This window comes from Eubalaena glacialis, chromosome 13 (assembly GCF_028564815.1).
Source record: "Eubalaena glacialis isolate mEubGla1 chromosome 13, mEubGla1.1.hap2.+ XY, whole genome shotgun sequence".
Lineage (NCBI taxonomy): Eukaryota > Metazoa > Chordata > Mammalia > Artiodactyla > Balaenidae > Eubalaena > Eubalaena glacialis.
In genome coordinates, this window is record NC_083728.1 from 50923040 (window position 1) to 50935962 (window position 12923).

At 44.6% G+C, this 12923-nt stretch overlaps 1 non-coding gene across 1 annotated transcript; it reads right to left on the reverse strand.

The window, feature by feature from the left end:
* Positions 1-208: 208 nt before the first annotated feature.
* Positions 209-312, reverse strand: LOC133104598 (U6 spliceosomal RNA). Its single transcript, XR_009703658.1, has one exon. It is a non-coding gene; the product is annotated as a U6 spliceosomal RNA (small nuclear RNA).
* Positions 313-12923: the final 12611 nt, after the last annotated feature.

Sequence of the window (12923 nt, forward strand, 5' to 3'; positions counted from 1 at the left end):
TTAGTTGTCACTATTATTCATATGTCACACCTATGAATAATAAGTACACTTATGTCTTAATTTAAGAAGTATAGATAGTATCTATAGACTCCACCTTCCTATTTTTGCCACCTATAATATTGTTTTATTGTGTGTGTGTTTATGTGTGTTTGTATGTGTGTGTGGTTCTTTTTACTACAGCAGTATACTTAAAAACTTTTTCTTTCTTTTAAATAAGGAATGCTTTATGAATTTGTGTGTCATCCTTGTGCAGGGACCATGCTATTCTCTGTATTGTTCCAGTTTCAGTATATATGCTGCTGAAGCAAGCACACTTACAACTTTGTTAAATTTAGAGAGTGTAAGGAAAGATTCTTTCTTATCTTTCTTCTTTGGTGATGCAAGGAGAGCATTCCCTGGTCCACAGTGATGATCAGTCTTCACCTCCCCTAACACTGACGTCTGACTGGCCCCAGCTTGGCCTTGGTTGCGAAGTATCAACACACAGCTTCCCTCCAGAGAGAGAACAACTTGGTAAAATGATAAAATACCTCCATCTGCCAAGTAAATTGCACGTGTTAATCTTATACTTTTCTTTATCAGCTTAATCTATTCTTTGGCATCCATGGTAAGTAAATGGTTTTTATTGCCATAAGAGAAATAGAGGGGGAAATTAGAGTCTCCTGCATTGACAGTAATTAAGTCCTTAGAGAAACGGGTGATTCATGATTTTGCGCCAATTGGGAAAATGCTATTATGGCTAGACGCATTTCACTGGTTTCGGCTAAGAAATGCCACTGTGCTGTTTTCAAGGTTTATTACAGGGTCCTGGATAGAGAATTCATCTTAAAACAACCCAGCAGTGAATACTTCCTTATATAGTCGTCTAACATTTATAGACTTTTTTTCCCTCTTAAAAGTTTAAATGTAATTCAGTGTAACTTCTCACAGTCAAAATCACCACTTCCCCCAATTTTCTCACTACTCCATCCCCAGCTTGCAGCTCACAGTTAATTGGCAGAATTCCCCCCTCTTTTGGCTGCTATATTCACTTCTCCTGGTCCTCTGTGGCTGAAAATGGAGGCCCCCACCTGGGTGCTTGGAGAGACCAACAAGCTACTCCCTAATGGAGGCAGCCAGCTGAGCCGACACCTAACAAATCAAACCCAAAAGTAACAGGGGAATCTCTGTTCAGCCGGTGCCCTGAGGTTAGGGGCCCTGCTGCTACCACCTTCATAAGGGCCCCTGCGTCCCTGAATTCCTGAATGGAAAAGAGAGGGAAATATTTGCAAATGAAGCAACTGACAAAGGATTAATCTCCAAAATTTACAAGCAGCTCATGCAGCTCAATATTAAAAAAACAAAAACCCAATCCAAAAATAGGCAGAAGACCTAAATAGACATTTCTCCAGAGAAGATATACAGATTGCCAACAAACACATGAAAGGATGCTCAACATCACTAATCATTAGAGAAATGCAAATCCAAACTATAGTGAGGTATCACCTCACACCGGTCAGAATGGCCATCATCAAAAAATCTACAAACAATAAATGCTGGAGAGGGTGTGGAGAAAAGGGAACCCTCTTGCACTGTCAGTGGGAATGTAAACTGATACAGCCACTATGGAGAACAGTATGGAGACTCCTCAAAAAACTAAAAATAGAACTACCATACAACCCAGCAATCCCACTACTGGACATATACCCTGAGAAAACCATAATTCAAAAAGAGTCATGAACCACAATGTTCATTGCAGCTCTATTTACAATAGCCAGGACATGCAAGCAACCTAAGTGTCCATCGACAGATGAATGGGTAAAGAAGATGTGGTATATATATACAATGGAATATTGCTCAGCCGTAAAAAGAAACAAAATTGAGTTATTTGTAGTGACTTGGATGGACCTAGAGTCTGTCATACAGAGTGAAATAAGTCAGAAAGAGAAAAACAAATGCTGTAGGCTAACACATACATATGGAATCTAAAAAAAAAAAAAAAGTTTTGGATGAACCTAGGGGCAGGACAGGAATAAAGACACAGATGTAGAGAATGGACTTGAGGACACGGGGAGGGGGAAGGGTAAGCTGGGACGAAGTGAGAGAGTGGCATGGACTTATAAATACTACCAAATGTCAAATAGATAACTAGTGGGAAGCAGCCGCAGAGTACAGGGAGATCAGCTCGGTGCTTTGTGACCACCTAGAGGGGTGGGATAGGGAGGGTGGGAGGGAGACGCAAGAGGGAGGGGATATGGGGATATATGTATACGTATAGCTGATTCACTTTGTTATACAGCAGAAACTAACACACCACTGTAAAGCAATTATACTCCAATAAGGATGTTAAAAAAAGAGCGGAGGCTTTGCTTCTCTCACGAGTTCTGGGTTCCATGTCTATGTTGCATTGGTCGTCAAGGCAACAACTCTGGGGAATGCAGGGGTTGCTCTGAGGGTGGGGAAAGCTCTCTCAAGGTGCTGAGATGAAAAGCTGGTGCGGATGGATCTTGACTGACAGATTCCATTTCATTCCAAGCTGCCCCAGTTTCTGTGAGCAGCCACGCCTCAGACACCCGGTGTGACCTGGAGGCTGGGCGGCTGGTGGTGGCATGGAGCACCCCCTTAGGAAGAGAAGAGATGGAGGGGAATCTTCTTATCTAGATTCTCTGGCTGTGCCAGTTGGGTGGCCTTGACTATGAGTGGGGCCATTCCAAAAAAGCATCCATAGCGAAAGCTAGAGTTGTGTTGGTAACAGCTGATGAAAAAAATCTGCTCTCTCCACTAATTTTTTGTAGATTATAGAATATTTGCTATCTTTCTTTGAAAGAAATACTGTAAAATCAACTTTTTTGTTCTGTTTCTTCTTTCCAGTGGTCAAGCTCTTTATTTTAACAAGCACACCTGAGTGCACGTCCTTCCCCCACCCCTCCTGCAGCAGGCGTTGCTGGTGTCCTGCTCATACCCTCTCAGTACTCATTTCTGCACCCAAAGACTCTCTGCACTTGTTCCGACTGTGGCACATGCTCACTTTGCCTATCTGAGAGGCCAGAAGTGCCAGAGAATCAACACGCCACCTAACAACAGCCTTTACCTATGATGCATGGGTTTTGGTGGATACCTCAACCTCCTAGGCTCTCAGGTGGACTGACTCTGTGGCATGTCCTCCAGGGGTTCCAAACAGGATGAAACTCCACTTGCCTTCAGCACTAACTTGTTGATGAAGAATTCTTCATGGGCAACTCACATTTATAAGATATCCCAGCTGGGAAGCAGTGACTTATCCAAGGCAGAAAGACCTTTCAGGAGGCTAGGAGCAGACATAGGTAGACTTATCAACTCAATCTGAGGAAGAAGTTGGCTGCCACAGCTAAATGAGGATGCAATGAATCGATCATGGGTGTAGTGAGTTCTCTGATTGCAGCAGCATTTAAATAAAGAATGAAAAGTCATGAGGCTGGAGTTTTGAAAAGGGGACTCAAACAGCAGCTGGGTAGCTGTAACTTTAAGAACTTTTCCAAGCGTGAAATTCTCTAGGTACAGTGTGCTTGGTGATGGGTAATGTAATCACCAACTCCACCTCTTTGTTTTCTCTGTTCTGTATTTACAAGTGTGAATGATGACCTTGAGTAGATACAGTCATGTCCCTGTGAAGCACTGGGACACACCTAGGGTCAACAGATGTTTCTCTGCTCCTCCAAATTCAAACACTTTGGGCTCAGATCACTTGCAAGATTGTCATTAAAGTCTCTGTTTCTCTTTGACGAACATCGTCTCCACGCCTAGAATATAAACAGAGACCGTGCCATGTCTTCACCGATGTCATTTTCATCACCTTGCACTGTGGCTGGCCCATTGCAGGTGCTTGGTAGCTGTTTATGGGATGAAGGACAGTGAGCCCTGTGTTTGGCTCTGAGGATACAAAGATGACCAGGCAACATTCCTTTTTCCTTCAAGAGCTCACATCAACAGATGATTCCTACACAACATCAAAGAAGGTAGAGAGCAGGGAGGTGGGTACACAAGGGTGAAGGGCATGTCAGGGAAGACTTCCCAGTGAAGCTGATGATGGAGATGGCTTAGTGTAGTGAGTCTCCATCCTCAGTATGCCTGAGAATCCCCTGGGGATGCTGTGAAAATGCTGATTCTGAGTCAATGGTCTGGAGTAGAGCTCAAGATTCTGTATTTCTAACAAGCTCCCAGGTGACATGATGCATCTGGTCAGCAGACCACTCTTCAAGTAGCAAGGTCTTAGAAGGTAATTAGGTTTTCCCAAAGCAAGGGGGATTCCAGAAAGAGCAAAGAGCATAGCGACATGGAGATACAGACAGGAAGTGTTAGAAGATTGTTGAACAATTTGGTAAGGGTGGAACTTAAGTTGTACTGAGAAAATAGCAAAAGAGAAAGTGTATGAAGAGGACCATGGGCCATAGGTCCTGGCTGTGGAATTTCATTGTTAACCTTATTCTTATAGGCAATAGAGAGACACCATATGTTTCTAAGAACAAAGTGGCTTGATTGGCTTGTGATTTAGATGGACCACCGGGTGTCTGTACAGTGAAGCATGAGTTGGGTGGAAAAACTCAAGATCTTTGAATTATGATCCAATATAGCAATACAAATGAAAGGCAGTGAGGGATTTACCACAGCAAGGGCTGTGGTGATGGAGAAGTAGGGATAGATTCACACAATGTTTGGGAAATAGAATCAACGGTATTGATACAGAATCTGGGAGAAAGTATAGATAGACTACAGTCGGCCCTCCACATCTTCAGGTTCCACATCGGCAGAGTCAACCAGTGGTGGATCAAAAATATTTGAAAAAATTCCAGGGAGTTTCAAAAAGCAAAACTTGAATTCACCACGCATTGGCAACCATTTATGTAGCATTACACGGTATTAGGTATTATAAGTAATCTAGAGATGATTTAAAGTATATGGAAGAACATGCATAGGTTGTATGCAAATTCTGTGCTATTTTATGTAAGAGAGGAACATCTGCGGAATTTGATATCCACAGAGGGTCCTGGACCCCCTCCCCTGTGGACACTGAGGGACGACTGTAGTAAACAAAAATATCATTCAGATTTCTTGCCTGGGAGCTTGAGTGGATGAACTGCAGCATTGACCAAGATAGAGAATTCTGGAGAGGAGCAGCGGGCTTGCAGGAAGACAAGGAATTCGGTTATTCATTTTGAGGATCATGAGGAACACCCAGACATGTGTACACATGTGCATACACACACACACACACACACACACACACACACGCATGTATAAGCATGTTGGCCAAGGGGGAGCCAGATGCTGCCTTAACCAAATGATCAAGGTCGACAGCAATGGTGATGAGTCATGCTGACATCGTGTACCCACTAACAGGATGTGATGAGGACACTACACCTCTGTAATATTCTTCCTCAGAACCCATACTCCCAGTCTAACGATGAGCAAAACATTAGTAAACCCAAGTCAAGTTACAGTCTGTAAAATAACTACCCAATACTACTCAAAGTCATCAAGGTCATAAAAAAACAAAGAAAAGCTGAGAAGCAGTCATAGACTCAAGAGACTAAATCCAATGGGAGATCTTAGCTTGAATCCTGGCATATAAAGAGAACATTAGTGGAAAAACTGGTGAAATTCAAACAAAGAATTTAGTTAATAGTAATATACAAATGTTAATTTCTTAGTTCTGAAAACTGTACTGTGGAAATTTAAGATGTAACTGTTAGGGAAAGCAGGGTGGAGGTATACCAGAAGTCTCTGTACTGTCTTTGCAATTTTTTCTGTAAATCTAAAATTATTCCAAAATTTAAAAATTTGTTAATTACTAAGTGTGGAATCTCAGAATCAGATAACTTGTAATGCTTTCCATCTTCCTTTGATTCTTAAAGCAATTATTATAGAATCAGCCTAAAATGTAGTTTATTTTTTTTGAATTGTTATTTACTTATGTTTCTTAGTGGTTAAGTGATTATTAAAATTTTTATTCCAAAGAATACCATACACTTTTTTGCACAAATATATACTTAATAATAGAAAAGTTAGAAGAACTTACCAAAAACAGTTAACTGGTTTCATACTGAAATTTGTTTCTTATAACTTCCAAAGATTTCTTATTTAAAATTATGGCCTTTGTTGTTAATAAATGGATAGCACTTTAGTATCTTCCCTCAAAAAAGTGTTTGCAAAACTCTACCATAACACAGATTGCACTGTATTGTAAAATTTTAAATAAATCTCTCTTTGCCCTGCCAGTGAATGAGTTCCTTGAGGACAGAGAGAGATTGTATTCATATTTATCCCCTACCCGGTTCCCAGACTGAGACAATGTCGGGCACCGACAGTAATTTTGAATAAATAAATCCTGCCAAGCATATTATTCTTCATTCATGCCCTGAAGAAGGCAGTTACTTAGACAATAGAAAGACATTTGCATCACGCAGAGCTGAGCTCACCCTAAGGTCAGACAGATAATGGCTGCAAAAGTGAATTAAAGACCATTTTTGGAAATTAACTTTTCAAACCGTGTGCTGTAAAGTCTCAATCCAGGTCAGGCAAATATCAGGAATCAGTGTGACCTTACCAGGAAGTCAGTGGGAGGAGACCAAGAAAAGGGTGAAGGTCAACTAACTCATATTTCTCTGTGGCAGGAGCTGTTTTTGCAACTAGTCTCTGCTGACTTAATAAATGGGAAAGAGACTGCCTGACACTGGTCGTTCTGCAGACACATCCCACTTTGGCTCTGCCTTCCTCACCCCACCCTGGTATTACCTGCGTGGGTCATGTTGTTTCCATAGTGATTTTAATTAAATGAGTGGTGACCATTGTAACAAGTTACCACAGCAATTGTCGGTGGTGCCAATGTTTACAGGAAATGAGCCATTGCGTTTAGCTCTAATAGATTCAAGCAGGAAAGAGAGTAAAACATGTATTTAGGGAATTGTTCTTGGGAGTTTGTGAGACAATGAGGGTTGTTTGGAGCCGTGACAGGAAAGTCAGTGAGAGAATGACAGGTACAAGCATGCTGGTTAGGGAGCCGTGGGCACCTCTGCAGACTTCATCACTCAAGTTAATCGTCCTTCTGGGCAGAAGTCAGAGGTCTAGCATGTGAGGACCAAACTGAAACAGGAAGCAAAGCAGAGGACCACAAAGGTGAGGTCAAGAGGCCAGAAAGGCAGTGAATATTTTGGTTCTGCCCAGAAGACCTACAGACAGGAGACTCCTTGGGTCCAGGAGACACCCCCTCCCCTTCAAGCATGGGCCCCTCTCCTCCCTGGTTTCCCCTGACACCCTGGCTCCCCATTCTCAGTCTCTGCAGAGATTTCTCTTCCCCCTCTTCCTTAAGTCACCCGAACTCAGCACAGTGTCTGACACCAATGATAACTTTGAATAAATAACTACTGCTAAGTGTATTACTCTGTATTCTTGTACCTTAGACAGGTGTGTCATCACAAGGGTCACTGCTGGGGAAAGATGGGCCAGTTCCCACTGGAGGCTCGGAAAGAAGCATAGAGCACCTCTCCGAGCGGTGCTGAGCTGAGGTGCTTTCTGCATCTCCTCGAATCACCGCTCACTGGTTCCTGGTGCTACCCGCCTGCCCTGCACGCGGGTGTAGCTCCTTCTCACCCAGAGCCGCCCCGGGCAAAGTCTCTGGGGCGCAGGGTAGGAAACTGCCCGCACGGGGGGGACAGGGGCACGTGAGTGGGTCCACTGCCGCAGTATGAACATCGCATATTCAGGTTGCCTCTTAGCTGTCCACCTCTAGGACTTAGGACAGCCTCCCTTTACAGGAGAAGCGTGCGTAAGGATGCGCGGGGGAGGCCAGTCTGGAAGCAGAATGCAGGGCAGGTCGAAGCAGATGGAGATGATGCTCGGGAGAGAGAGCTGGGTGGCAAATACACCAAAGTGAAAATACCGAAACCAGTGAGGGTCTGAAAGGCAGTGAGAGCAGGAACTGGAGAACTGGACGAGACAGAATTCATAAAAGACACGGTGACAGGATGTGGACGATTGTATTTAGGGGTGGGAAGGTAGGGAAAAGTCAAAGATGAGTCTCAGATGTTGAGGTTGGATAGATGGACTCCTGTGGGAAACAGCAGAGCTTTGTGGTCCCTCCTAATCTGCCTGTGCTCTTGGGTGATCCCAGTACCTGAGGACCTCTGCTTTCTCACTGTTTTCATGAAGACATCGGAATGTATTCTATTTAATCTCTGTGCGCCTTTACCTTGCCACGATCCTAGGTTTCCAAGAGCGGTTGGAAATTCGTTTCACTAACTAGAGTGCTGGACCCTTCTCCTTGCAAAACTCGCTCCTGGCACTGGTTCAGGCCAGCCACGTGGGGCATGGATCCCATCACACACCTGCGCTTCCCAATCAGATGGGAAATGTGTCAAAAGCAATTACAACCAATACAAAAATTGCCAAAGCTTGGGAATTATTTCCTTCATTAAAAATAGAGCTAATTTTAGTTATCGTTGTAACAACAATACTCTCTGCTATCATGTTGGCAAGTACCAAGGATAGGTCCTAGGGATGATGTCATTACTTGACGTCACTTGGATAGAAAGGAGTTGGGCTGTGGTGACGTCCAGCAGAAATAGTCTCCAGGGACAGATGGGAGTACAACTTTCGTGTCCTCCCCCAGCCCCGAAGGCCCTCACCAACAGACACACAGCTGCAGACGAGGGAGGTTTCTGAAACTCAGACGGGCACTGCCACCCCCCAACCTGAGGCTGAAGCAGTGCAGGAAGCTGTCCTGCCTGGACCCATGATGGGGGTGGGTAGGTGCTGCCCGTCAGTGGCAGAGTTGGATGAGACCCACATGATAGGGAGAGTGCAGCACCCAGGTCTCAACGGACAGCCAAAGAACACATGGCGTGAGTCCAGGACATCCCTGATCTGAGTGGTGGGCCTGGCAGCAGGGCCACCTCCTGTTGTTCCAGGGGGTCACGGTGACAGATGCTCAGAGATGTCACAGAGTCTGCCTGATGGCTCATACCCAGGCCTTGCTAGAATGGGTGGGAAAGGGGGAAATGCCAGAATTTTCTTTCCTGCAGAGGTGCTTCTTGACATGTTCTTGCAGTTTTACCAGGAATAAAATAGTGATTGCAAGCAATTATAGTGCTTCATCCATTCACAACATTTGAGAGATTTTATCCAAAATCTGGGCACGCTCATGGGAGGGTGTCATCCTTGGGATCATAGTTCCTCCTACATGTGTCTCCAGGAAAAGATTAAGACCCACTATGTCCAACATGATTTTCAAAAACTAGGTGGTTTTCTCCATTATAAATGAAGATGGCATTCAGGAATGGAAATGTACACCTTACTGCTGGGCCAAGATATTATATTCTCTGAGAGCAGAGAGAAAAAAGATGCCGCATCCATCGACTTCCCTCTTGCATCATCATCTCTCTCCTCCCTGAATTTTATCCAGCCCCCAGCCAAAGACTTGTTGCTCTGAAGATATCACCAGCCAGCTGACTAGGCAGACACTGTTGAAGCCCCACCTTTATCTACTAGGCCAACGGTTCTCAAAAACTGGTTTCTGAACCAGGAGCATCAGCATCACCTGAGCTTGTTAGAAGGGCCAACCCTTGACCCCTCCCCAGACCTACTGGATCAGACCCTCTGGGGCAGACGCCCTGCATTCTGTGTGTTGATGCACCTTCCAGATGGTTCCAGGGCCCATGCAGGTACTCGCCTTCCCATGCACACTCACTGCTTCCTGCTTCAGGCACCTGAGAGCTCGTTCAGGTGTGTGCAGACCACAGATGTGCAAAGACCACAGGCCGCACGTGTGGGTCAGTTCGGAAGTGCTGGGGACCTGGTGTCCTGGGACCAGCTCCCAACCAGCGACAGACAGGACTTGGAGAATAAAAAGCCGGCTTCTTCAAACGTCAGATGGGCATCTCTGAGTCATGTGTTACCTGGTTTCTCAGAGGTCCCCATCAGGACCGAGCCCCAGTTGCCCACAGCTGCACCTGCTTATCTACGCACCTGTTCTAACTCCCTTCCTGTATCCTGTCTCACTCCCCGCACCCCGTGCTTCCTGGACCACCTCCTAACAGGCCACTTGCTCCTCGTCCTTGTCTCGGGGTGTACTTCTGGGGAAGTCTATTTAAGACTCGTTACTATGGATGAGAAATAATACTGCATTCTAAGTGCTTAGGTGTTATCACATTTCACAATGTTATCACATTTCACTGCCCACAATGACTCTGGAAGGCAGACTGGACAGGACAGCAGGGTGACATGCCCCAGCCCCAGAGCTCTCAGTGGTGGAGCCCAGATCTCCAGCATCTTGGGCACTGATGGGAAACACCTACAAGACACTTTCACTTTGGAACTTGGGCTGAGGAGACGAAGAGCAGATAGAGAAGGGCTCCAATCACGGAATGAGAAATCAGGATGGTCTGACCTAGGAGCCCTCACTGCTTTGGACAGTTCGGGGATCCGGTGGGTCTGATAATAACGTCAGGATCAAAGAAACCACCACTGGCTGTGACAGACACTCGAAGAAATTAGACTTCTGAGGTATGGGTTACTAAAAAGACTCCCTTTGCTCCTAATTCCTTTCTCTTCCCAGAGTAAATGATGACAATATAATGCTTGTGGCAAATATGCATCAGATCCTTCACTGATAATTACTATGAAAAACGAAAGGGAAAAATGTTGTGACTCTTATAAAGCATATCTAATTAAAGACAAACTATAAATAATGCATAATCTTTCAGCAGACCAAAATTGGAACAATATGTCTATGGTTTTTCAAGGATCTGTCAACTAGAAGCAACTCATCCAGAGCCCAAGTCATTGTTCAAATCACCAAACATTTTTGAAACCTGTTTGCATAATGGTTGTTCTTAATTATGAACCTTTCTTGATCACCAAGGAAGAATCAAATTTTCTTCAGATGAGTTTTTATTATGAAGGATGTTGAATATAGTTTCATTTACAGTGTGTAATTAATCAGAAAGCCCATTAATTAGAACTCTGTACCCCCACTATTAATGACGTGAAAAAGGTGAATATTTACAGCTCGTGGAAGACAAGGAGAAAGAAGTCAATTCCACGATCCTTCCTCGGATTAGAATGTCCTGTCATTCCCATGAAAACCATTGTTAGCTAAACATAAATATTTCCAGCTACAAACAGGCAAGTATTCTTTGATTTTTGCAGTGGTTGTGAAATCAATAATGTTTGTAGCTTATGCTTGTTAAGGGGAAAAAAACAGCTTGTTAAGGGGAATTTTATTTCCTTTCAATTAGTGTAAAGACAAGTGAAAGATGAAGTCAGCCCGACATCAAAAAGAACAGAGATGAAGATTTTGTGTTGCTTTAATTAAGGTAATTTCAAATTGTCCTGCTAACGTTATGATCTGTGTCTTTGGTACTGACTACCCCTGTTCAAAATTTGGAATTTTGCTTTAGAGTGGAGAAATTCAGCCTTGTATGGAATCTTGGATTTTCTTTTTCCTCACATTTCTTTTAGTTTTCTTCTTCAATCTGTATAAGACAATCTATCTTCTTCACTTCTTTATGGGGTAGGGGGCAATCTTTGCAACTCATACATTGTACTAAAAGTCAGGAAGAGAAAAGAAAAATGTCCAAAAAAAGCTTTTACACTGCCCATGCTGGTAAAGAGTTTTACAAATGTCATTTTAAACATTTTTGAATAGGTAACACAGGGAAGAGAAAATGAATGGCCCAGTCCCCAGCCTTCAAGGAGTTTACAGGATTGCTGATGAGAAAGACATGAAGTCCTCTAGCACAAAGAGGTTCGCGAGCAATGAACTTGTGCAGGATGGGGTACCGGAGCTCTGAGGAGCAAGCCCTCAACTCTGGAGAGGACGTTCTAGAAAGCTGCCTCGCAAGGGGGAATCTCTATGCAGCTGGGTCTCAGAGGATGAGTAGGAGGAGACAAGGTATGGGTGTCACCAACGAGGGATCTCCATCTCCCCCACAGCAACATCTCCCATGGCTCAGGCTCTTCTCCAAGGTGACCTTGACACTCATCCGGTCAAGAGGTGGAGCTATATCCTGCCCCCTAGCTTTGGGAGGGCTTTGGTGACTACTTTGGCCATTAGGGTGTGCAGAGGGGGTGTGAAGGGACTTTTGAGGCCAGCTCATGAAAGGGAACTCAGCCTCCTCCTTGCTGCTGGAGCCCTGAGGCCGCCATGCTGGAAGGCGCCCCAGTCATCCCGTGTAAAGAGGCCACGTGCAGCAGCCCTGCAACTATGTGAGCAGAGACGGGGGCGGAGATGTCTAGCCGGCCCCCAGCTGCTCCAGTGCCCAGCATCCCCCAGGTTTTTCCAGCTCCGGCCAGCGACTGACTATGGCCAGAAGAGATCCTGAGCCAGAACCACCCATAGACACTATGAGAGAATAAAATGATTGCTGCTGTTTTAAGTCACCAAGATTACGGGTGATGAGTCAGCAGCAATCAGACCTAAGTGGGAACCTAGGGAGAGATGTGGGGTTCCTGAAGCCACTCCTTCCATCAGTGAGTCCCTGAGACCAGCCCATCAGCCTTCTTTGGACAAGTGGTCTGCACCCAACTTAGCTGCCTTGGAAGACATGAACTGGTGGGTGATAGGCTGACTGTAGGTATATGGCTTGATGTTGATGCATCTTGACTAATTTTCTAGTAATTTCAACCCTGTTCAAATGTAGAAAGAGATTTGAGCCAAATGCAGTGTAAATCTCTGTATGTCTTGGCAGAAGGACCTAGCATGGACTTCCACATGTAGGAACTAGAGTGATGGGCGTGGGTCAGGGAGATTCATCAGTGGAGTGATGGGGACAATGCACCTTGGGAAGGATGCTGTGTCAAGTGTTGCACAGGACCTTCTTAGGACAGTTGGAGGTCGTTTCATTTTTAAAGATCAAACCTTCCTGTTGTGTGAGTTTGGCTCCTAACCCACTCTGGACTTTCTATAAAGA